The sequence below is a fragment of the Chamaea fasciata genome, unplaced genomic scaffold (assembly GCF_029207755.1).
Source record: "Chamaea fasciata isolate MVZ Bird 193981 ecotype frontalis unplaced genomic scaffold, bChaFas1.0.hap1 SCAF_1, whole genome shotgun sequence".
Taxonomy (NCBI): domain Eukaryota; kingdom Metazoa; phylum Chordata; class Aves; order Passeriformes; family Sylviidae; genus Chamaea; species Chamaea fasciata.
Genome location: NW_027094086.1, coordinates 65,020,341 through 65,046,682, shown reverse-complemented (window position 1 = coordinate 65,046,682; position 26,342 = coordinate 65,020,341). Strand labels below are relative to the sequence as shown.

At 40.5% G+C, this 26,342-nt stretch overlaps 1 protein-coding gene across 18 annotated transcripts in view; it reads left to right on the top strand.

The window, feature by feature from the left end:
* The window catches only part of LOC136290773 (poly(rC)-binding protein 3-like), a 498,211-nt gene that overhangs the window by 345,621 nt on the left and 126,248 nt on the right, over positions 1 to 26,342 (top strand). For 3 of the 18 annotated variants that reach the window (XM_066185213.1, XM_066185233.1, XM_066185223.1), the window contains exon 1: positions 14,565 to 14,724. The exons of 4 other annotated variants lie outside the window; for them this stretch is intronic. The gene's annotated coding sequence lies outside the window, so the exon portion shown is untranslated. 11 more of the 18 variants (XM_066185164.1, XM_066185131.1, XM_066185121.1 and 8 more) reach the window with 11 other exon arrangements.

The following is a 26,342-nucleotide window of genomic DNA, read 5'->3' as shown; positions in this document are numbered from 1 at the left end:
TACCTCAGCTTCTGCAAGGTATTCCTATATTCGGCATATTCTGCATGGTATTCCTACAGCCAAATTGGTGAGACATGGACTTGAGCAGTGGACTACAAGGTGAACGCACTATTGGCCATATCATGAAGCTCCAAGAGTTGTGATCAGCTGTAAAAAGTCCAATTGATGAGTGATTTCTAGTAACATTTCTAGGAATCAACACTAGTGTGGACATTCATTCATGCCTTCACTGCATAGTGAAGTAGCCAGTGGGATGAAATAAAGCAAGTTCACGGATGATACCTGATTAGGGGAGCAATTAATGTGCCAATTAATGTGCAGGGCTATCATTCAGAGCATTCTCAACAAGCTGGAGTATAAATCTGGCAGAAGAAACTTTTTTAGGTTCAGCACAGGCCAATGCAAATTCCTGATCATCAGCAGGACAGGCTGGGCACCAACTGGCTCCAGAGCAGCACTGCACGAAAAGTCCTGGGTGTCCCAGTAGACAAAAAAACTCTAGTGTGAGTCAGCAGTGCATCCTGAAGGTCGACACCATCCTACTAGCTCTACTAGCAAGAATGAGCAAGTTAAGAAAGCCAGCAAGTTGAGAAAAGTGATTCTTTGCCCTCTGTTTGGGACTAGTAAGACCCTAGTGGAGGACTGTGCTCTGTTTTGGATTCCCCTGTACAAGAGGGACATTGACATACTGGAATGAATCTCTTGGAGGACCAGGTGGCAGGAGCCTCACTACATGCATGGAGAAGCTGACAGAAAAGGGATTCTTCTGGCTGAAGGTGAGAATAAGGGGGGAATCTAATTGGCAATGTACAGACAAGATGAAGTCAGACACTTCTAGGTAGTGCACCATAATAGGACTAGAGGCACCAATTCCAACTCACAACACTGGAAATTTTGTCTAAATATCAGAAAAAAATCTTTCCTTTCTTGTGTGTGTATGTGTGTGTATATATGTATGAAATCCTGGCACAGGTATCAAGAGACTGTGGCATTTCTGTTCTTGGAGACTGGACAAAGCTCTCTGTGCAAGCTCCTGGGCAACCTTTGAACTCAGATGTAACTTCAAAGCTAATCTTGTTCAGGTAAACCCAGATGAGCCCCAAAGACATCTTCCAACCTGCTACCTCCAACAGAATTTGGGTTTGCTTACTTAAATGGCTGCTTTAATGGTTTAAACAATATTCCTGGGATACTTTGTATTTTGAAGAAAAAGAACAGTGAAAGTTCAGATCGTACCAAAATGTATGTCATTGCTGCTAGGAAATATTGTAGGAGTGATCATGTACACCAGGATGCCAGAACAGATGTGGGTTTTTATTAAACAGAACAAAAAAAGGTCGGTTATTCCAACCTACTTATTGTTCCTCACACAGATACCATCCCTTACTATTAATTATCTTACTTATCTGTACATCCTTGTTTATTTGTTTTCTACTTCAGGTGAGTCCCTTGGGGCTTAGAAGATAAGGTGTAATTTCTTTACAACCTCATAATCTCTCTTCCATTTAATTTTCCTAATAACTCATGATATTCCTTTCACATTAGGCTGGTGTTTTTATAGAATGGTACATGGTTTCACCAGTTGCAGTAGCCATATTTCAGATTTGTAGCACCTCACTTACACCTCATCACTGGATATGTATAGTTAGAACTCTGGGGGTTTTTTTGTTCCAGATTGAACATTTATCAGCATTAGTCTGGGTGCATACTTTTATCACCAATCACAAAGAACAGAGATTATTCTGCAATTTTTCAGACATCTTTGGCTTTTACTACATTAAATAATCTAGTGTGATTTAATCTCTCTTCACTATTCAGACTTAACCAAATTAGTGAGGACTATGCTGAACAGTGCATTTCCCTATGCTGACCTACTAGAAATCTTTCTGAATTGTGAAGAGTGACCATTTAATTTTCTTCTCTGTGTTTCCTACTGTCTAACCAGTAAGGAGGTTTTGCCCTGTAAGGAAATCCCCTGATGAATCCCCGTTTCATCCTGGGAATCTCCAAAGTCTATTCCATAGTGTGCTTTACACCTATGTAAAAAATTCTTCTCACTTTGCTGAGGTGGAGTTTGATCTTATTTGGGTTCTCCTTTAATATCCAAGTTACTTATCAGCCCTACAGACATTCTGGCAGACTTCCTGTTTTGAATGTGCTTTAAAAATATCTTATTATTCATTTTATGCCTTTGGAAACTTGCTCTTCAAAGTAATTTTTTGGCTGGACTTACTGGATTTAACTTTCCAGAGTTGATATTCTTTTATATTTTTCTGGTTAGGGAACTTCCACTTCCAGAAGAACTTCTAATAATCACCATTACTGTGCTGTGTATTGAAATGGCATAGAAAAAAACAAGAACTCTGGGGAGTTTCTCTTTCCACATTTCCTGCCTTTCCCTCCAAAATGACCTGACATTAACTGAAAGAGGGTAGATTTAGATTAGATACAAGAAACAAATACTCTAGTGTCAGGATGGTGAGATACTGAACAGGTTGCACAGAGAAGTTGTGGATGCCCCATCCATGGACATGTTTAAGGACAGGTTGGATTAAGCTCTGAGCAACCCAGTTTAGTGAAAGGTGGTCCAGCCCACAGCAGGAGGTTTGGAAACATGATCTTTAAGGCCCTTCCAACCCATTCTATGTTTCTATGATTTTATGTAGTTAAAGTTATTAAATTATTACTGTCCTTTTTCTGAATTGCTTTCTCTCTCTTTAGTGCCTCCCCAGAAAAGGTCCTAAAACGTGCAGGGAATGCTCATAAAATTCAAACTGTGGGAAAAATAGAGAAAGAGAGAACGTTTGCAAAAATGAATTGAAAAAGGAGCAAAATGAAGAAAGAACAAGTTGGGAAAACTTACACAGATAAATAAAAAAGTGATCATACCAAAAGAATCCTTTCTGAAATACTAACAATTTCAGTGCAACTTGCTCTACAGTTCAGTGAGTCCTAGAAATATTCTGAAACTATGAAATGGTGTGTTTTCTGAAAATTGTACCCACATATAGATAGAAGAGTATATATGGATATATGCATGTGTGTATGCATGTTCGGCCTCAGAAATGAGGAAGACTGAGACAGCAAGGTTTCCATATGCTTTGATGGGATTTGAATAGCAAGCAGAACCCCCAAACTAGAGGCAAATTTCATCCTTGAGCACCTGCCAGATTTCATCAGCAGATTCCAGACAGTGGGCTCTGTCTCCTGCGAACAGGTGCGTACAGATGTGATTCCTGGGTCTATTCTGGCAATGGCCCAGCACTGCATGGCTGCAGAAGAAGCCAAGGATGGTACCAGATTATGTCAGTGCCTTTGTAGGAGAGAGTCCTGCAAGCTTTTGTTCATGAGCCACTCCAGGACAGTTACTGATTCCTCCCTGAGGCAGCTGCTCTGCACAAAAATGATGAGTCTGTTTTAGAGTCATAACTCTAAGGTAAGGCCTTCCAGCAATGTATTGACAACTTTAACATTTCTCCCGATTTGCAGGGAGAAGGTACCTTACCTTTTGGAACTGAGTAATTATCAAACTTCAGAAATGCCCCTTACCACCCCTTAAAGGGAAGTAATACAAAAATGAACCTCATCCTACATAAAAATAACATCCATTCTTACTCTAGGAGTTCTGCTGGATTCTGAGTTCTTATTTGAAAGGCCAAGTTGCAGTTGCAGTTGTAAGTTGTTTTGGTTTTTGTTTTTGTTTTTGTTTTTAATTAGGCTTAACAATGAGACTTTTAATTTATATCTCTGAGGACAGATCTAGGTCCTCTAAATGACTAAAATCAAGGTAAATGACAGCACTGGTTTGTTCTGTCTTGCATTTCTTGAAGACCCACAGCACAGGACAAAGGAATAAGCAGCTGGGAGCCATCAGCACCTGGGCTGCAATCACCCCACAAACCATGTGTTTTGTCCAATGCAACAGCATTGAGTTTGTTTCCCAGTTGGGTTCAAGATTTAAAATTTAACCTGTAAAGCCTCCTGGGATTTGAGCCGTAGCAACTTGAAGGCCTCTGCAAGGTTAGCAACTTTTTTTCACTAAGCACTGGAGAAACCCTTATTTCATGCAGATATGGTCCCAACCCTGAAGCACTCATTATCTCTGAGGTGTTTTACACATCACTAAAGGCCTTCATGTATCATGAAAAAAGCTCTCTGATCATTCACTCCTTCTGATTTCCCTGCCTCCTCATCAATGAATGCTTGTGGGTGTAGTGCTCTTCTTTACCCCTATAAAGGGAGACAATTCCTTCAGGAGGCAAAGCAAGGTGGTTCAGAGACAGGAATGGAAAGGCTCAGAGTAAGAAGAAGAGAGGTGCAAAGACCTGAGTAAGTTTGAGAATAGTTATCTCCTCTCAACCAAGAGAAACTGGCAATATACAAGAAATAAGAGGACTGCAACAGCAGAGAAAAAAAATATTGAAAGAAACCTCATCACAGTTAGGTGACACAGAAAAGTGACTGAAACAAGACTATACCGGGAGACACAACAGTACACAGCAAAACAAGGTGATGGAAGTGTAGTAGTTTGAAGGCAAAACAAATGAGAGGCTCCAAGTCAGAGATACAATTTAATAGGAAAAAAAAAAAAAGGAAAGAAAGTAAAATAAAATCGATGCAATAGTACAAAAGACCACTGACAGAGTCAGAATACAACCTGAGTGTAGTGATGGAAGCAGTCCAGATGAGGTGGTCTTCCTGAAGCAGTGATCCTGTAGAAAGGTCTGGTAGCTCGGGTCCTCTGGGAATCCAGTGGGTAAGCGCCCCTCTGGTGTTCAGAGTCTCAGCTTATATCCAGGCTGGAATGCTTGGTTTCTCCCTCTGGGCGGAGCATCCCACAATGGGATGGTGAGTCATGTGATAAGGCCTGATGGGCCCATTAACAGGAGGTAGTCCAGGAGGGGGTTATCTGTGAGCTGTGTAGCAAAGGTGCTGATGGCCCATTAACAGAAGATAAGCCAGAGTGGAGGAGGCAGGGAGCACTGCCTCACCTGGTTTCAACAGTTCATGAAGATGGTGATAGAATATACTTCAACCCAGGACAGGAAGTTAGAAAAGAAAATGAAAAAACAAATGTTCAAGGGACAAATTTAGGTTTTGTGGGGTTTTTTTAGAAAAAGTTCAGTGGCAAATGTACATATAGAATGGTACATATATAAACCATTTTTCTCCCATAATGCTGTAATGCTACAGAATATAAATGGGTTGTGCTAATAGTAGCTCTGTGAGGTAGGACAAGATTATTATTTTATGTTCTTGGAGCTAAGCACTGAAAGACAAAGTGAATCTCAAGAGGGCACAGTGGAAATCTGCAGGTGGAGAAGGAATCTGATTTTGCTGGGAATCACTGAATTATTTCTCGGTTAGAAAAGTTTCATATGTTAAAAAAATATATAATGGAGTTAAAATATGGGGTTTAATATAAAAAGTCATTATGGTATAGCAAGGTATGATTTTATGTTGAACAAAATTATTGTTCTACCTTTTTTTCCTGTTGTTGCTACTCTACTGGGCAACAGCAATATAATCTGTCAGAAAAGGTGCAGCAAATATACCTCCATAAAGCTTTAATGACTTCAGCTTGAAATGCTAAAATTTACTGAAATTTGAGTGTAAACACCAATATTGATGCAACACGTGTTCCGATGGTCCTGTAAAAGGAACAACTGCCAATATACATTTCAAAGTTGTTTCTGATTTTTTCATCTATAATCTACAATCTATAATTTACTCTACAGCTCACTACAGTAGTTTCCTGATCAAACTAGACATGCTGTATCCTGACACACTGATGACTCTTATGTTGAACCAGCATATTGAAATATCTCACTGTAACTTTTTTACATCAAGAATTTCACTGCAATTTTGTTTTCATAAGAAACTTGAAGAGCACAATACAGACAGCATGTTAAAAAATATTCTCTGTCATTAGAGATGAACTATTTGCTTTTTTGAGCATGATTTTATCCTGATGACTCTGGAGATGGAATTAAGATTGACACAAGATGGATTTCATATGTTTAGGGTCAAGGCCCCTGATTCCCAGAATCATTATGACACCAGTGAACATAAGTTTTGCTGAATCTTCTGAGAGTGCAGAAGAAGCCAAGCTAAAGTGAGTCCTCAGCTTTCAGCAGCAAACTGGACTGGCTGTGAGCACAAGCAAAGCAGAAATTGTCTAAGGTGGCAGCCTCCTGAAAAGACAAAGCATATATCCCTTAACATCTGTCTACCCTAATTTTGTCCATATTAGGACAAGGAAAAACATGTTGTCTGAAAGTGCTGCTGTCCCTAAAGTAGGAGTGGAAACTACTGGTAGAATGCCCAGTGCCAGCAGCTGTGATAGCTGACTGCTATCAGTCCCTAGAGGCAGCCAGATTAACAGCATGCATCCTCTAGATCTCTCCATTGCAATTCCCCACTTTTCTGGCAGGCAGGGGTGGCCCTGTCCCATCTGTTATTTTAGGAGGATTGACTGTCAGTTTTGTCTGAGCAGTTGAAAGGTCTTGTGCTGGCTCTAGAATAAAAGGCATGCAAAATGTTTATAGCGAGGAATTTTTAAATGAGGAATAATCATGGCATTACTTATATTTAGAAATTCAGCGAGTGTCCTTGGTCTCAATCTAGTATGCAGCATGCTACTCATTCCAAAATGCAGGTGACCTTATCAGTGTTTGATTCTCCACCTCTGGCTATCTCAGTTTCTTCTTTTTCTACCCGAAGTTCTTGTGAATTCAATAGCATAATATTAAAACAAATTTTCATTCAGAATGGATGGATGGATGGATGGATGGATGGATGGATGGATGGATGGATGGTCTGCCATCACTGTCTGCTTTTGAGATTTGAGTGACAAAGGTTCAGTTTTGACTTTCAAACTTCCCTGTGTTTGGAAGATTTTGGTAATTTCCATACTTCTAACAATTTCCAGACATTACTAGTTCAGTAGCCAAATTCAGAAATTGTACATGGAACTTCCCAAGTCTCCTCCACAACTGTTGATTGATTTTTGTGCCCTGGAGCTTTTTTCCTTCAAACTAACCCTCAGACCTCAAGAGATGGAAGTGAACCATTCCTTTAGATTTCTGAATTTTTCTCTTGGTCCATTCTGGGCTTGTGATAGTCCCTCATGTTGCAGCCAGTGTTTTTCATAGTAACAGAATTTTTGAATGGAACTGCTTCTCTAGTTTCACAAATCAAGATAGCTATTTAATTAAATAATTCCTTTTTACAATTGTTCATAAGTGTCACAGAGAATATATTATAAACCCCCTTTTTGTCATCTTTATTAAGTCAAGGACTGTATTATGAGGCTCATGAGGATCAGATTTCTCATTCCTTATTTCATATACCTTATGGCTGCTTCCTCTTCGGTATACTAGTGCTCTAGGAGAGAGGAGGAACTTCCTGTGAATTTTGTTCAGGCTCAGCCTAGGGCTGCACTCTAGCTAGTTCACAGGCTTCTTTGCTCTTCCTATTTGTGGCATAATTCTGGTTGTTTGGTTGGGTTTTTTTCCCCAGAGGCAACTTATTCGAAGAGTAAGCAAGTTCTGATGTTTGTATGCACACATTCTTGCCCTTCTTTGTGCAAACCCTTTGAGCACTGTGGCTGGAGGCTTACTTCGGCTTTTTAGTTGTACAGTGGTTCCTGTTATTTCAGTTGTCATTACTGTCAAGGAGCTTGATTGGTTTTTATATTAGTCTCCAGTGAAGACTGGATATTTGCTTCAGGTTTTCGATGGACTATTATGAAGCCACTCCATAAAAAAGTACTTTGTTGAGATTTTAAAGAAGAAAATGGTAGGTGATTTTAAATTATTTTTTTGGTCTGAGATTAGTAGTGTATTAAAGTTATTTAGACTATACAAAAAACACAGTAATTTTTTCTTTGTACCAGACAGCTAACAGCTCCTCTCACACCTGCTGGTATACTTAGTTACTTTTTTGCAAATCAGCACAAACAAACATCCCAAGGGCAGCTTTGATGAAATGGCACACTCCCCGTGCCAGGGAAAAATGACCTGCTACCTTCCCTGTAATAACCAACACAGAGTAAGAGGCTGTTGGAAAACTCAGGACTCACCCAGAACTGTGGAGTGTTGCTTTGCCAGCATATAGGAGAAGAATTAGTTCATGGCTGTTAGAGATAATCCTTTCCCTGCTAGTAAAGTCATCCCAAGCCGGTGACCCTTTAAAAACAGGAAGGAATATTTGCCAGCTCTGGTCTTCTATGACCCTGCTGGAAGAGACATTCATGTCTCAAGACACCGTGTGCACCCTTCTTTCTTTTCTACTGATAATTTGCTGGTTTCACTCTGTTTCATCTTGTCTCTCCACTACTCGAGGCTGGCTGGGTGGTAAGACACTGCAAAATTATGTTAAGCAAGACCTAAGGGCAGACATCCAAGTGCAAGAAAAAGAGCAAAAGGGTACAAATAAAGCAATGACAAATTCACTTCCAGAGTATACTTAACCATGACTCCACTTCCAAGCATCCCATGAAGGATTTCTTTTGCACTGCTCTGCAGTGAGAGCAGAAGAGGGTGGATTCATAGTCAGATTTCTTTCCAGGGGCTGAGCTCATTTCTGTGTGGTTTCCATTCCTACATGCCCTGTATTCCCTTGGGACTCTGCTTCTGGATGCACAGGCAAATACTGATCATGTCCTGTCTTGAGAGGGACACCTCAGACACTTAAAAGGTTATTTCCATGTGAGCCTGGCAGGGAATTGTTAGTGAAATGCTGCTGATTTTGCCTCCTGAGATTAGAAGTGTTGTGCACCAATAGTGCACATTCTCCTTTTGTCCTTCGGCAGTCTGCTGACAAGCTGCCCCTGCCCATGAGATCCTTTAATTCTCATCATGCTCCACTGAGGTTATTTATACAATCACCATACTTCTATTATGAGAGATCAGTTGTGTGTGTGTGTGTTCTGCAAGGTTCATGATCACTGGTACCTTAATGTCATTCTACACACCTCACACTTTATTAACATGGATATCTGATGCTGTAAAATTCATATGATATGAGTGTTAATGCAGCTTGTATCCAGTGTTTTAGATGGTGTCTTTTTGGAAGATCAGCTCCTCTCTTCTTTGCTTTATGTCCAGGTACAATGTGCATTTTCTTCTGATCTAACTGCACTAGAATTCCAGCCAAAGACTATCATTTGTTTAGAGCTATACCATAATTCCATTAAAAAAAAAAATCCTGGTTTTATCTTATCTTGGATGTACTGTGCTCCCGGTTCCCTGCAGATACAGTCTCCCTTGATACAAAAACCCAGACACTGATTTTGAAGATAGAGTTCATTTTGGACTTTATTGAGGCAATAGACTTTGGTTTTGGCTGCCTTCAGAGGACAGAATTTCAAGTCAAGCAGAGCTGATGTTGCAATCTTGGATGATGATGGCATTTGTGATTGTTCAGTGTGCCTTCCAAGGGATCAGCCTACTTCTCTGGGCTTGGACACAATTATTTTCATTCTAACAAAATTGCTTGTGGTGTAGAAGGAGATCACAACTAAACTGGGGTAGATTTAGATCTTTCCTAGCCATAAAATGTTTTATTGTTTGCATCATGTCTTGCATTTTTAAAATGTTCAAAGTCAGTGGAGTAAAAAGCCTGACTTTCTTTTCAGAATGGTGTATGAGGTCAGCTGTCCAGAGATATTTTTCTTTTTGTAGTACTTGTGGGAAATGAGGCAAATGTGTAGATTTTTAAAATTGTGCTAAAACAGACAGCATAATGAGATTATAATTTTAGAAAACTACTGGCTATGAATGAAAGACTTCTCCTCTCTTCCCTTCCCTAATTCATTTTTAAAAACCCAGCTTGGCACTTTTATTTTTCCTGAAATGATACCTGTCTCTCTTTATCTGTACAAGATAGCTGTAAACCAAAATTATTCAATTAATTGAATGATGTGATTCAAATGCTGTATATGTGGGTTTTTATCCCTTTCCCCCTCCCACTAATGACAAAAAGAATTCTATGTTTAGGGGATTATACCACTAGGATCATGAGTTTAATGTGAAACTCAAATAATTGGCATTGACAGTTTTATCAAACAAGAATAAAAAATAGAATGGTAAAGTAAATGCAACCTAGAGAAATGAGACAGAAGGCAGAAACCAAGGAGCAGGTTTTTTCCACTGCTAGTCTTTTTGTAGTTGGTGACCACAGAAACACCTTTCTGAGACATTTTGCTTGGTGTGGTGAGCTGACTAAAGCAGGAGAGAGGTAGTAGTATCAAAAGCTTTCTCAGGCTTCCCAGCAACAGATACTTTCTGATGAACAGGGCTCCTAATCACGCAATAGAGCTATATGCTTTATGCCTCAATTACCACAGCTTTCTGTTGCAATCTTTGGTTTATTCACATCTCGTGAACTTGATTGTGCTTTCATTTTTTGAAGAACAAAATTTTTCGTGTTTATCTATTTGAAAACAAGCACTTGTAACACATGGTATGGAGTCAATTGAACATGGAATTTTAGAAGAGAGTATTGACTATTCTTTCTTCGAAGATTAGACTTGATTTCCAAAATTTGGACAGCTTTTTGTGCCTTTCTCTGTCTCTCTTTTTTTTTCTTTTTTTTTTCTTAAACCTAGTGCATAGTGTTACTGCATTTGCAGAGTTTGATCCAGAAGAATCAAAGCACATGCTTAAGGAAAAGAATGGCGTGCGGTTCATGAACCCCATAATTAGTTCCCCTTCCTAGCTCTAAGCAGTAATTAAATCTGTCACTTCTGCTCTGCTGATTCATTTATTTAGCTATTTAATTGCTCAGCTCAATACATCTTTATCTCCGGAACGGCAACATTTTATTCAGGCTAAGGAATAGCAGAAGCCATTATTATTTTTTGTCCAAGGGCAGGGACATGTAAAAGAAAAGAACACTAACACTAGATGATTTGGTGGTGTTGTCAGTTTTCACTGATCAAACAAAACAGTATTTAAGGGAAAACTTCAACCAGTGCTTGAGGATAGCTTTCCATACACAGGTTTCCTTCTCCAGGAAACTATGTCGTATTCAAGGACCCAATGTATCTGATCCAGGCTTCTATTTCCATAATGAGTTAACTTCAAGCACTTCCAGGTAATGCATAGTTCTCTATAAAATGAGTGATCTATTGGTAGAAAATTTTATGAACAATTTAAAATTGCAAATATACATTAAATTGTTTATAAACTAAGCGTATCTTTTCTTTGTACATTTTAGTTTTGGGACATTGCTCAGTCAGGGAGATTTCTGTCATCTGTCTCTTAGATTTATCATCAAATGGAGCATTTTGAACTGAAAAGCAAATGGCATCTGGAATACTTTCACACTTGCAAAGACAACCCTTCTGAATATCCCTTTGTGAGGCATATATCTATACATGCAGTTTTTCTCTTGTTACATTTTCATCAGTCCTTACGGGAGGTTGCAAGATTCCTCTGCCATTTCTATCCATAGGTTGGAAAAGCTGGTGTAGGAAAGCAGCATGCAAAATGATGAGTAGCAGATCAAGACAGATCAATACAAGCAGAGACTTTTGGTGAGAAATTTTTTTTTATTTTTATAACCCTTTATATTTCCCCTCTTTGAACTCAGGAATGACAGATACAAAAATTAAAGATACAAAATCCACCAAGAATTCAGAGAAAAGGATATTTTTCTGTCACTTCTAGCATCAGTAACTCGGTTCCACCAATTTATTCATCTGCCTGGCTGGCTAAATTTTTATATCACGCACAGAGCCTTGCATTTCACTTCATTAGTGATTTATTTTTTCTGTCTTGTTATTCAGTCACAATTCTGCAGTTATTTAAGTCATTGCTCATGTTTTTGCCAAGTAAGCTTATTATTCTAAAATTTTTTTCCTGCTTACCTGGAGGGGTTTTTGTTGTTGAGGATTATGTTGGGGGTTTTTATTCCTTCAGTGAGACTTCTGTCCACTCTTTTGCAATGCAAAACATGTTTGTACTGCTGCTGTGGTCAACCCACCCAGTTGGCCCTGACTGAAGTAGAAGCAGGAGCCTGTGTAAAGACCAGCCAGTGGAACTGGCAGGGTTAATTAGCCATATTGCCTGGAACACCTTTGAAATTCAGCTGGATGTACTACCATTACTCTGGCTGCTGTGGTGGGCTGCACAGACCTGCACCATGCCTGCGCCAGCGTGAGGACCTCTGCTTCCCTCTCCCCTGTCATCAGGGAGGGCTTTGTCAGCCCATGGGCTGGCAGCTTTGGCCCAACAATGCTCCGTCTGTGTTGTTTGTGTTGGTGTTATTGTTTTGCATCTGTGCACTCGGGGTTACTCACAGCTCTTCATTTAAATAAAGAATATTTCTGTCCCTGCTGAATCCAGGATGTCTGGAAATCTTGTGGGCTGTTTTGTTCTTGAAAGCCTGCATATGAGATTTTTGGACTAGAGTTTTGTATGAGCTTCACTTAAATATTCTCTCTTTTAAATCAAGTTATCGTCTAAAAGTACACTCTTTGTTTCATTGGGCACGTGCTCAAATTCAGGGAATTAATAAAGCAGCAAACGCCCTCTGTGACCATCCTTTGTGGATAAGGGTACTACAAGAATAAGTCTGTATGTGAATTGGTTTAGTTTGAGAAAGCAGTGTTCACAGCAGCAGGACAAACAAGTGTGATCAGAAGAGGGCATGGGAATGAAATGGAAAAAACAACATTTGTTTGTAGTGGAAGAGAAGTTGATTTTTGAGTTGATGGAAACCCGACAGAGGAAACAAAGGGTTAATTTCAGATGGCCTTTATCTCAGCTCTAAAAGAGCATGAGGTTGGTCAATAGGATTAACTACTTTTACACAGATTTGTATATAAACATTGAGGCACGAGACTTGGACATGAGCTGAGTGCCCTCCCTTTGCGATGATTACATTCTTGAACGTCTGGGGAGGGAATTAGGTGACAGTGGCTATTGGCTTCCCCTCAGATGAACCTAGCTGTTGTCATCCGGCCATCAACAGACTGGAAATTACTATCTCCAAGGCTCTGCAGAGTTTACAAGCAGTCTTATGGGACCAAAACCACTCCTCCCACTCTGCCTTGCACATGTGAGAACCAGTGGCATCCAGCTATTTGCACAGTGTGAACTGGATATTTATGAAGTGGTGCACAAGCCCAGGCACTGCTGGTGGAGGCACTATGCTCGATCAAGGGTGTGTGGGCTTTTTGTGAGTTTTGTTGTATGGTTGGTTTTTGGGTTTTTTGTTAGTTTTCAACTCTAGTTCACTGTATAGTTAGAAACCTCAGGCTGTAGTTTCTCCTCACTCATAGCACTGGAATATGTTAGTGTAAAATGTGTCTAAGTCAAATTACATTAAATCCTCCAATCTTCATATAAATGCACCTCGATCTATACTGTATTAAAGTATTGCTTTACTTATTGGTGTACTGGGAACTTCCTGTTAATGTTTTAATTAACAAGGTAAGTCACTGCCTGTACTATTTGTACAACTCACCATATCTGTGGGGTTGGAGTCTACCTCTGCCCAGCCCTGGTCAGTCGACTTGGTTATATAAGGTGCACAGATTTGGGTACCTATAAATATTAGCGAGCAGCTGTCACAAAGGGATTGTGAACGAGCTGCTCGGGACCTCGAAAACATAATAGCTTGGCACCCAGAAATACACAACTTTGATAACATACTACAAGGTCACGTACTGGGGGGAGAGGGTAAGGAGGTGGTTGACTGCTTTTAAACTTTGTCTCTTTTATAAAAAAGACTTATTTTCTTGCTTTGTGTGTCTGGTATACAACGGATATTTACAATTTTTATCGCATTAGGATATGACATTCCTGGCCTTGCCAGTGCTTTTGTTTGGATATTTATAGCAGCTTCTGGTCATTGTTGAGCAAAGGCGATTGCCCTGCCCTCTGGCCTTTTCTTAAGCAGATTTTGGGCAGAAGCTCCTCTCGTGTGGCACTAATTGAAGTGACTGGTGGAGGGGGTGTTGTGAGCACACTTGTGCTGATCTGCCAGTGTCTAAGCCAAGGGAGGAAGAGAGGATAAAACGGGGAGCAGGGAGGAAAGAAGGAGGGGAAAGGAAAAAAAAAAAAAAAAAAAAAAAAGAAGAAGGAAGGAAGGAAGGAAGGAAGGAAGGGAAAAAAAAAAAAAAAAAAAAAAAAGAGCCGGGCTTTGCCTCGCGGAGGGCTGCGAGGGCTGCCGGCCATCTGTCCGCGCAGGGCGGCACGGCGGCAGCGGAGCCGGGAGGCGGCAGCGGAGCCGCTCCGCAGGTGGGTGCCGGCGCCGCGGGGCCCGCGCGGCGCTCGGGGGGCGCTGCCCGGGGGGCGCGGGGCTCTTTGTGCGCGGCAGCGGCGGGAGCCGAGCGGGCCGCCCCGCGGGGAGGCTTGCGGGCCGCGGCCGGGCAGCGCCGGGCCAAGTCGGGAAAACTCCGCTTGTAAAAACCCTGACCCAACAAGTTGCGGTAGAAGTGCTCCGTGCGGAGATGGGGCCGGTTTATCCGGCGCACGAGTGAGCCGCGCCGAGGGAGATCCGTCAGGCACTGTCGGTCGGGAAGTGTGGGCTTCCCTCGGGTGAGTAACCCCGCCCGAGCCGGGGCCCCGGCTCTCGAAGGCGGTAGTATCATCCGGAGCCTGCTCGGTGTGTGTCCGTGTGCCCCCGGTTAGTGGTTCCTGCAAGTTTAACGTGAAGCGCGGAGAGGCCGAGGAAGACCGCGGGGTTTGCGGAGGGATTAGGAAGGCAGAGGTTAGTAAGTTTTTGACGTGCTGTAAACCAGCATCGCTGTCAGAAGCAACCAACCTGGAATATTGTCCCATATTTTGGGATTTGTATTTGCATTGGAAGTTACCACCTTTCGTTCAAGTGTTAATGTTTCTGGAGGCTTTTCTTGATGTTGTTTTTAAGTTGCTGTGTAAACAGCCTGAGTAAACAACCGGGTCGTCGCTCAGCAAGTTGTGCAGTGGGGGAAAAGTGAACTTTGAAGTGTGTGTTTCCTGAAGAAAAGTTCGAAAATATATGGTAGTTTTAAATTAATAGCAATAACAGAGGAGTCTGGGCTTCATACCTCATTACTATGGTTATTAATATAATTTTTTTTGAAGATGAAAGAAAAACTGTTCCCTTGCGCCTAAAACGATGTTTGAATGTCCTTTATGCATCTGTTAGAATGCCCTGTTAGTGGATATGGTTATGTTTAGTGTACCGCTTGTATTTGTGTTTCTGATAACCTTCCTAGTGCTACTGGAAAAATAAACACTCAGTTAACGCACGTTACCGAAACGTATTTTAACAACTCAGGGATCAATTATAGGCATCAGAATGCAGTCATAACTGGTAATTCCTTTGCATGTTTATCTTAAAATGTTAAAATAAATAAACAAACAAATAAATAAATAAATATCTGTTAGATGTGTGTACCATCCAGTTTAGCTGTAGGTCTTGTTTGTTTCTTTTGTATTTGGTTCTAGAAGTAGAACAATAGTGAAAAATGGAGTTGAGCAGCTGGTAATCCATTTGTCCTTTGCTTATCCCTAAAAAGATTCCTGGTGCAAAGTTCATGAACTATCACTGAGAATGGTTCAAAGCAGAGTCCAGGAATAGGCCATGCTGAAATCCATCAAGAGTTTATGAAAATAAACAGAAAAGCTGAGGTTTGCTTCCTCATAAACCTCTTAAGAAATATGTCCTCTATCTAATGTGCTCACTGTATTCAAGGCAAGGAAAAACCTTGATGAATCATGTGGATATTGCTCCATACCGTCCTTATCTATAATCAGGCAAACAAAAATATTTTTACTTTCTTCAGTCTGGAATAGCTGGTTTCTTACAGAAGACCTTGCCTTCTTTCTTTCTCTAATCTGTGTCCTTGCTGCAAAAACAAGTCCTCAAGAATATAAGCGTTTGTTTTACTGGTTATATCTTCCCTGCCTTCCAATTTATGCTGGTTTGAATATTTCTGTAATATTGAATTCAGTTGACATTACTTCCTTCAAGGACCCTGTTTAAACACATTCGTAGAGTGTGTGCAGTATGATAACGTGCAGCGCCATGGATATATTCAATTTTATTCTTACACGGCTCAATCTATTTCTCTTGTTACTTCAGAGAGGCAAGAAACATGATGAACGCTCCATTAGTGGTATTGGTAAGAAATACATTAGCGCGAGTGCACAGTCGGTAAGAAAGTGTTTTTATTTGAAAGCCTTCTCGTACCAGACAGCATGCTAATAATCATAACCTGTGCCGCATATCTTCAGTGCTAGATTGCATTTGCTTTTAGGTTCTCTATAAATACAACTTTCATTCAGGATAGCTGCATTCTCACCAAATGCCCAGGCTCTTGTTCGTTTGCAGCCTCTGAATGCTGCGGGAATTTGCTGGGCAAAGGACTGGGTGTCCGCGGGGTAGGCAGTTCAGTATGCAGCCCTTCTCAGAAGCCAGCCTCGGTATTGTAGGGCACTGAGGGTTGATAATAAAGTCAAGGGAAATGTGGTATTAAAAATATAAGTCAAATCCAAAGACTGCTCTGCTGGTTGGTCTCTTACCGAAGAACAAGCTGGAATAGCCACTCTGACAGATAACTGAAAATGCGGTGAGCGACTTTTGCAAGCCGTGAGGGAAAGCGCTCAGTTTTCTGCATGTGAAGCCACTTTCCACGGTTCCATTGCAGGGCAAGAGGCTGTCCTGGTTCAAGGACAGGGGTTCACAGGGATCTCACAGTACCCAGGGAGAAGGACAGGACACGGGAGACCAGAGGGTGAGGCGGCTTAGGAATGCTGGGAGCCTGGGTGCAAGCATGCTGGGCAGGGATAGCTCTAGAGGGACCCTGCAACAGGACAACGGTGTATCACTGCAGTGGAAAGCTGTGGAGCTGCTTGCAAAGATAATGGGAGACATGACTGCAGCCACAGGCATGTGTGGCAGAGGTGGAAAAGAGGTATTTGTGGGAGGGAAGGGTTTTGGAGTGTCAGATGTGGCAAAACACATGGTGGTCATGGTGTGAAGTATTTAAGGTGAAGAGAGATCAGAGGTCCGGTGGAACAAGCAGTAAAGGCAGGCAGGTGACACCAGGAGCCAGAGGTCTTAATGCTACCACAGGGAGGCTCTGCAGCTGGATGGACGACCCAGTTTGGGTGCTTTGGAAAGAGTGAGTCAGGAGCTGGGAAGAACCATTGAGGTTCCTATTTGTCATCACAGACCAAGGAGGAAGCATTGGGCAGCTGAGCTGAGGGGAGATGACGTGCAGGCGTTATAACTGGGGTGCAGCATGAGGGCTGACAGCCAGGAGGAGGGGGCACAGTGAATAATCTTTAGCATTTTCTGTGACATATGTGAAATTGGGGAGACAAACTTAGAGTTCAAAGCAAAACTTAAGGATGGCAACCAAAATGATTCTGTAGCACTGAAGCTTTTTACTCTTTGTTATTCTCTTCCCAAGATTTTCAGTTTGTGGGTTCTCCGTCTTCTGACGTTTATTACAACATCTTGATTGGGGATTGTAGAATGCACAGAAATTAATTTTCATGGACTTTGCCAGATCATTTTCCTTTAAAAGAGACCTAGTTGCACTCTTAACAACAGATGCACTCTGTTGTAATCATTTGCTAAGCAACAGGCTCACTGTGCTGCCTATGAAGCACAGAAGCAAGGGACGCTTTGACTTGTCACGTAAAGCTTATGTAAAGTTTGTGAGCAGCAGCAGAAAGAGTGAGTGACGAATGCTTTCGGTTTTGTTCCTTACGTGGAAATAGTTTAAAGTTGGGTATTTTTCTCTGCTGGCTGCCATCAGCAATAGAAGTATCAACAGGAGAAAAATGGGTCGCTTGGGTTTTAGCATTAAGCAGCAAATCCAGGGCCAATAGGATTTAGCTGGGATGTTAAGGTTTATTCAGTGCATTTAGTTAATGAAGTTGGGGAGGGGAGGAAGAAGGAAAAAGTCAGTGTCTGGGCTTGGGGGAAGGGATGAAATTGCCTGCTGCCACCGAGTGCATCCTGCGGTGACTCCTCCTGATTGATAGATGCTCCACAAGACAAAAAACAACTGAGCAAAGGAGGTTTGAATTAAAAAACAGCAGCTCAATGCCAGCTCTTTTGGATTAAAATCAAGCAGAAAGTTTGTAACAGACATCTGCTTGGTCTTAAGGGTGTGTGTTTTTACCCCTAAGGGTGTAGTGCCCATCGGCTGGTGAGAGGGAAGAGGGAGATAGTAATACATGCAAGCATCCATGAAGTGGTCATAGAGCCGTGGAGATATTCAGCAAGAGCAATTGTATGTTAATATTCATCAGTCAGGCACAGAAGTCGAGTTCAGGCTAACAAACTCCCTTTTGCACACCCTGCCAGATTTCTAGCAGACAGCCCGTCATCCCTACGCACATGGGTGGCCCTTCGCTGTGCTCACCCGTGTTCTGAAGCCTTTGTGTCCCCTGCCAGAGGCTGTCATCTTGTGTACACACATGCTGTTCAGCATCTTGACTTGCTTTCTGAGCCCTGAAAGCCTTCAGCACAGAGACACAGAAAACAATTACTATAGAAAGTCATTGTTAGTTAAAATCTAAAGGGCTATTATCTACATGTCCAAAAAAATTTTGCAAACCAACATGAATTGATCTCTTCCCCTAAGGGAGTTAGTTGGGTTTTTTAATTCTGGTTCTCTATCTCTAGCTCCCGCTTGGATCAGACCTTGTCTTCCCCAAAGCTGTAATGGTCATTTAGAGTCGGATGAAGTTTCTTTTTCCCATGCGCCTCGTCAGAGGTCTGTGCTTGTCCGTGGTATCCCGACGCTGCTGGGAGTCATTGAGCAGCGATTAACTCTGCTGAGACTCAGCTGGTGACCTCAGCAGACTTTCCTCCTGTGAGGGGTCTGGGCATCTGTGGCAGGATCTGAATAACAGCATGGAATACATAAGCAGCAGGTTTACAAAATTAATAAAAGAGTCCATGTACCTGTTGTTCTTGGCATAATCTAGTTGCTCAGATAGCCTATAGCTTGATACCACTCTGTGCTGCGAGATTTTTTAGTAAGATTTATTGCAGTGTCACCTGAAAACTTCCACAAAATGGTCTGGAGAAAAACTTGAATGTGTGATTTTTGGTGGGTTGTTTTTTTGTTTTTCTTTATTTGCGAAGGGGAGTGGGGTTTTGTTTTGTTTGACCTTACAAACATTTTAAGATAAATATATTCAAATAATACTTTACAAAAAAGTAGTGAAAATGCTTAGGAAAACACTGTACTTTTCTGCTTTGTCCTGTACTGGTTTATTTCTGTTAGGTTCACAATACATTTGCTGAAAATCATTTACTTACAGAATAGTTCAGGCGTATGTCTGTAATAAGAAAGAAAGAATTTGATTTCATTAGAATTAAACAAACCAACAAAAGGACTTGACTTTGATGCTTACAGCAGGGCTTTATGAATGTTCAGCCAACTTTTAGAAAATGGGGGTGGCTGTGTCAGATCAACAGTTCCAGGCATGGCAGCAGGAGTCTGGGCAGCTGCACACAACGAATGTGGAGGTCTAGGAAAAGATTTCTGTCATCTTTTACATGCAAATAGGTATATGTTTGTTGCCAAATAAATACAGATATTATTGCTGATCTTAGGATTTTATGAAACCAAATCTGAACAGTATGATTGTCTCAGTGGCAACAAGGGAAGCTTAATATTATCTCAGATGCAGAGCACGCTGCAGAAAAGTGAAGAGTACCTCTCCCAAGAAAAAGAATACTTTTGGATGTATCTACATGGTAGTGAAGTGTTTGGTGCAATATTCACACCATGTAGTCCTGTATTTACCCCTGCTGGCATATATTTTCTTGTCAGTGGTCAGAAAAGCACTTATTCAGCATTTGAACCTAACGACTAGAAGGACAGAATCTGAGACTTGAAGACCATAAAATGACTTTCTTGTGATTTCCCTCAGTTAATGAAATTTTCTGCATACCTTGAGGATCTCATTAGCATAGTTCTAGCTATGTGCCAGCATCTACCTAGAAGAGCAAACAGAAAATTACTGGCTGTGTTTTAACGTTTAACATTCTAAAGTGTAACAGCAGAGATTTAAAATAAAAAGGCTGTGAAACTCTGGGGGCTACTGCAACCTTTGTAAAGGCTGTAAATTCACTCAATAATTACTGTATAGGCTCAATAATTACTATATAGCACAGGATTAAATACTGAAGGTCCTTGATCTGCATGGATCTGGTGGAGATTTCCTTATATGTGATCAAAGTGGTCTAAAAAACTGTTTTCTTTCCCTATAACTGTATGCTATACTTGTGAGAGTAAATTAAAATAAAATATTTTGGTCCTGCAGATAGGAAGACATAAGAGTTCTACCTTTGTTCCATTAGACAAGTGTATAGTATTCATTCACAGTGATGAGAATCAGCTTTGGAGTTCCAAGTCCTTTTAATTCAGAGAGATTTAGATAGGTGGATTTTGATTGAGTAGTAGGGAACATCAAAAGTTACACCATTAGATTTCTCCCTGAGGAACAAGGACTCTGCGCAGCCACCGGGAGAGATGCACTTGGTTTCCCCCTTCCTCCTTCCCCCGTCAGCATTCACAGTGCACAAGTAGAGATGCCTGGTAGGTATTGAAGAGGCTGTCACTATTAATTTACTGTGAGCATCCCACAGTGACTGGGGTGGAGTAGAGGAAGCTGAATAAAAATTATAAGAGCTATTGAAACTGGCTTGTTACAAAGTCCAGTGTCCCTTCAGTGTTTCTCATGTCAGATAAGTAAGATTCTCAGAATCTGATCCTGTGTTTTAAAATGCTACTTAAATTTTGGAAGCCTTTCTTGTTTGTGTAGGAATGATATTTATCTGACAAAAGAATCCAGCATGAGCTATGGTGATGGAGCCTCCATTGACTAACTAGAGCAGATCCCCAAGCAGCCTCCAATCCTGACAGAAGTGTGGCTGCGCTTGGAGGTGTCTGTTTGGAGGTGACCATCACATGCTGGCTGTGGATTTCCCACACTTCCAGCCAGTGTTGCTGCTGGCCTCCTGTTTGCTCACAGGAACCTTGATTGCCAATATATTTCCAGGAGCTTCAGTACCAATTAATCTGTTGGCATGTCCTGTTATAACTTAATATGTGACATCGTGGTATTCATCCTCTTACCGGTAGCTAATTAGAGTTTCTGAGTAATTTCCCCCATGTCTTGAAAAGCATGCTTTTAGAAGGCACAGATCTTGAGCTGTAACACAGTAATTTCATACACAGAACTGTTTCTGTTCCTGGCTGTGGAGCAGAATGCATCAGCTTAAACACTGGGAAAGAAAATTGCTTCCCTCTGCAGCTATGAAGACTGTCATGACTGATTGTAAGAGTAGCTCACCTGTTCTGTTCCACATTGCTGCAGAGTAAGATCACATCCATGGCCAGTTGCTGAATTCCAGCTGATGAGTGATACCCCTCAGTGGTACTTCCTAGCCAGTGGGTGAAACAGGCTCCTTGCAGTTGTGTGAACGTACTTTATTGTGCTTGGATGACACTTTCTGATTTCTTAGAAACATCCCTTCTCTCTTCCTGATTTCTAGTTTCAATGAAAATGTGATAAAAGGCAGAAGCATGACCATTTATGTGACCTATCTTGATATTTCCATATTTTCTGTTATTAGCCTTTTTCTGTTAAAGGTAGCCTTAGCTTTTGGATTTGGTAAAGTTTGACAGGGCTCTCTTTGTTTACTTTGGTTTTTGACTGGGCAATTGTATGAACACCACTTGTGGTGGATTACATATGTGTGTGTGTGTATATATACATGTATATATCCAGTTCTGTTGGTAGCTACTTCTTGACCCCAGATTTGCTGTGAGGGGATTGCTGACACACAGTTTGGACTTTGGGCTGTGCCTTGTCATTCCTGGGTTTCCCTTGAGGGTGATCTGCTAACCAAGGCCTATTCACTTTTAATCCTGTTTATCATCTGAAAAGAAATCTCCCAGCACCGTGACCTTTCCTTGCCTGTTTTACCGCTGGTTAAGAAACAACCCCAATCATGCTTTGAGTGGTTGTGTGGAGTTACTGAGGTGCTGGCAGAAAAATGCAAGAGACGCTTTACCGAAAAAGTGTACAGGAATCTATTTTATTGTTGTTTTATTAAACACAGATTTAGGTGGATGGGTGGATGGGTGGATGGGCTTTTACTTGGCTCAGGTGTAAAGGGCCTGCCAATATATGTCTAAACCTTTCTAAAGCAACTTCAATTCCCCTCGGAGAAATGTATTAAAGTTCCTATGAAAATGGAGTTTTCTTTTACCTTGTGACCTTTCTGATTTCCCATCCCTAGACAGGAATGACCCCGTCTCCAGTGAATATTTTATTATTATTATTATTATTATTATTATTATTATTATTATTCAATAAAGTTAAAGGCAGATCACCTATATATTGGGGGATAAATAAAAATGTAAGTAGCCATACTTGGGTTGCCCATGGCTACTAATAAAATGTCACCTTCAATTTAACTCTGTATGCTTCTAAGATCATACTTAAAAATACATCAAAATGTGATTCTCTCATGAGAATATACCTGAGCTATCAGAAAATAATTTTATTTCTAAATAATATATTTAAAATATGCAGGACAAGCCTGAAAGATTGCAGATACACCTTAAATCAGTTTAATTTCCAGTTCCTATGCTGCTAATGCAATTCATATTTTTCAGATACATATATTTTATTACATGAGAGGATCATTTTATGAGGACTTTGAGATTTTTGCACAATCCTTTCTTGGTTGTGTTGATTTCAAAGATATTAATTCTTACTCAGTTGAAAAAATGAACTGGAATCTCTAACTACAACTTTCTCAGGTTTATACTATATTAACTTTCTTTCATGCTTTTGTTTCTAGAATGTGAGCAAATTGGGAAAAATGTGCATTTATGTTTGCCCTAGTTTAAAAGGAAACTAATTTGTGCTGTTACTACTGCTTTCTGAAAAAAAAGTTTGAGAAACTTTGTTGCTTGGGTTGTTGCACAGAAATGTTTCAGTTTTAAGTTGTTTTGGATAGGTACTTTTATTTTCTTAATAGTAATGCATTCTTTTGAGGGTTGAGAATAGCCCCAGAATAAAACCACTTTGGCCCTGCAAATATGTCTAAAGCTAAGGGCAAGGACTTTTTAAAAAATCACATCAGCACTAGATTCAGTCTAGTGATGAGTTTGGCTCAGCATGTCTTCTGCTGCAAGCCTTATTTCAAGAGATTATTAGTCAAAATTTGAAAACTGTGCAGACATCTCTTGCAGAAAACTGATAATCTGCCTAATGAGCCTCAGCACTCTGGGGAAAGCCAACGAACAGGGTGTGTACTTGAATGCTTTTCATTAAAAACATTTATTAGGGTAGATGTCAAATGGATGGGCTATAGCAATAAACAAAAATGGGGTAATAGCTCATGTTTGAGGCAAGCTTTCATGTCTGCAGCCGTGAATAGTTGCTGCCTATTAAAGTCCCTCTACAGTTCTCATACAAAAGAAAGACTTACAGAAATGTGTTTGTTCAAATAAATACCTTTTTAAATTTATGATTGGTAATCAACAGGTTATGACATCATCTATATTAATTTTAACCTTATATTGTTCAGTTAATACTTTGTCAAATTCAATAGTTTTGTGCAAGCACTGAGCACCTAATTTACATACGTACGTACAGTTTGTATATATGCATAGTGACTTTGTGACAAAAATCTCCTATTGAAGGAGATTCTGAGACATAAATATCTTCCTTTCATTGACAATCTGAAGTGCCATTGATCTGTATTCCTAGCCAGCAATGATCTTGTATTTGTAACTAGTTCTGTTTTAATATGGTTTACCTGGTTAGTTTTTGCAAATTGAAACAGCTATTTCAATGTATTCCATTAATCTGCTGCCTTACTTCTTTGGAACAGATTCTGAGGGTTTTCCTGAATCTTAGCATGTGTTCAGAAGACCAAATGTGATGAAAGTCCAAGCTATAGGTAGCCTTGCCCACTTGTATCATCCAAGGAAGATGTTGACGCAGAATCCCCGCCAGAATTTCTCCTCGATTTATGTGTTGGAACAGTAGAATGAGAACAGGTTGCTGTCTAATCCCTGAGGATTTCTGGGATCCTCTGTCCTCCTACATCCTATTTTTGTAACGACACAACGATCTTCCCAGACTCTTCTGTTGACATTGGCTACAAAATGGCATCTCATTGTGAAAGTGATGTGTAACTTTGCTCCTGCTTGTATCTGGATAAGAACTTTTTCTCCAAGTAAGAAGTGATTGGACAAGAGGAATCGGCTTTAGCTGTGCCAGGAGAGGTTTACATTGGATATTAGAAAAAATAATTCACTGAAAGGGTTATCTGGCACTGGAACATGCTGCCCAGGGAAGGGGTTTTGTCACTACCCTTGGAGCTATTTAAAAGACACCTAGATGTGGCACTGAGGGACACAGTCTTAGTGTTGGTCTTGGCAGTCGTGGGTTAATGGTTGGACACAATGACCTTAAGGGTCCTTTCCAGCCTTACTGATTCCGTGTTTCTATTGTCCATGGAAAATGTTTTCATTTGTCTTCTTTCTCCATCCATTCTCCTAATTTTCACTGCCCTCTTCAGAAGATTTTCCGAGTTTTAGACCTGGATGGCTCCTGCTGTTGGGGTAAAAGGAGAAAGGATTGACTTTGCAAAGATACATTGTGTCAGTGTTGGGACAAGTGGAAAAGTGATTGTGGTATGTCAGTGAGATTGGAAATGGAGTGTTAAAATCTTTGCAGTATGTGTGGATAGAAAAAGCTTACCTTGGCATGTGGATTTTTTTCCACATCCCTGAGACAAGATAATATTTTTATTGATGTAGGAAAGTTTAGTGGTTAGTAGAGGAACACTACTGTGTCCATCACCACTTTGCTTCAGTAGGAATAAACATTTCAAAACTTGTGTATTTTCATTTCAACCACTTGGAACATTCAGCAGTGAAATAACTAAAAAAAGATCATATTCGAGGCAGACTTTCCCCTCATTCCCCCATTCAAAGCAGCCTTCTGGATCTCATGTTAATCATAAGGCCAGCTTCTTGTCTTTTTGTAGATGTCTGCTGCTCTGTTGAATGTATTAGAGGAGTCACATTGGAGATTGAAGATTATTTTGGAAGTTTGATCTGTTAGCAGGAGAAGCTGATCTTTGGTGTGCATGTATCCACTTTTTTCAGTTTTGAGGTAAATCTGTGCTTACTCATTCCAATTTATATGAGAATGTATGTCTTACATTGATGTTATTTAGAAATTTGCAAGTTGGATTAATTGGGAGCAAGTCTTGTCTTACTTTTGAGGCACATCCTGGGCACCCAATGTATGTCCATCTTTAAGTATTATGATGGGTCATTTGCCATGTTAATGCCATTTTTCCTGTCTGTGGTTAATTGTAACAACCTGCCTCCCATAAATTGGAGGGGGAAATAAAATTACTTCTTTTAAACAGCCTGTTTTCTACATTTATACTCAACTTCTATGTCTCCTTTGAATTCGTCTCTGCTATTGGGCACCCAGATGCCAAAACAAACCCCAGTCCATTTGGCAAGACACTGGAGGATTGGGTTGTGTCCTGTGAGGCACAAGACTCACCTGTTTTACTTGGAACTGCCACATGTAAGAAGTGACTCACCTTGATTAAAATGGATTAAAATTAAAATTATTTTTCATGCTGCTGTGGGGTATTAGGTTTTGCAAATGTCTGGTCTACATTCTTCTGTTCAGTTTTTCCTTCTTTAGTTCAAGGAAGTTGCTTGTCATCTTACCCTCTACCAGGACTCTGAGTAATTCTCTTCTTTCATCTATATTGTTACCTGTAAGTTATTTATAGACTATGATCATTTTTGGCTCAATCCTCTTTACTGGATTATAGAACTTCAGCTTCCTTAGTCTGTCTTCATATTTGGTGTCTTATCCTCAAATTCCTATATCATTTAAGTTGGCCTTCTTTGTATTTGCCTAGTTATTTTATATCTTTTTTTGCAATACTTGAAGATAAGAGCTGCATGCGATATTTCATTTATGGTCACATCATACTCTGGAATTATTACTTCCTTGGATTTATATGAGATGCATGCACATCAAAGACCAGCAGTTGCTTCTCCTGCAAACAGATCAAACTTGCAAAATCATCTTGGATCTCCAGTCAAATATTGAGCCTGTTTTCAGATGGCAACATGCTCTGTGGTCCTAGACAACACTTGGTACCACTTATATTCCAACCTAAAGCAAGAATAGCTTTACTTATTCTGAGTAAATATTCCCTTGTTTTCTGCATCAGCACATTTCAAATGAGGGTGGATTACTATTCTCTTGTAGACCAAGACAAATAAATGAGAAGGTGGAAAATATTTC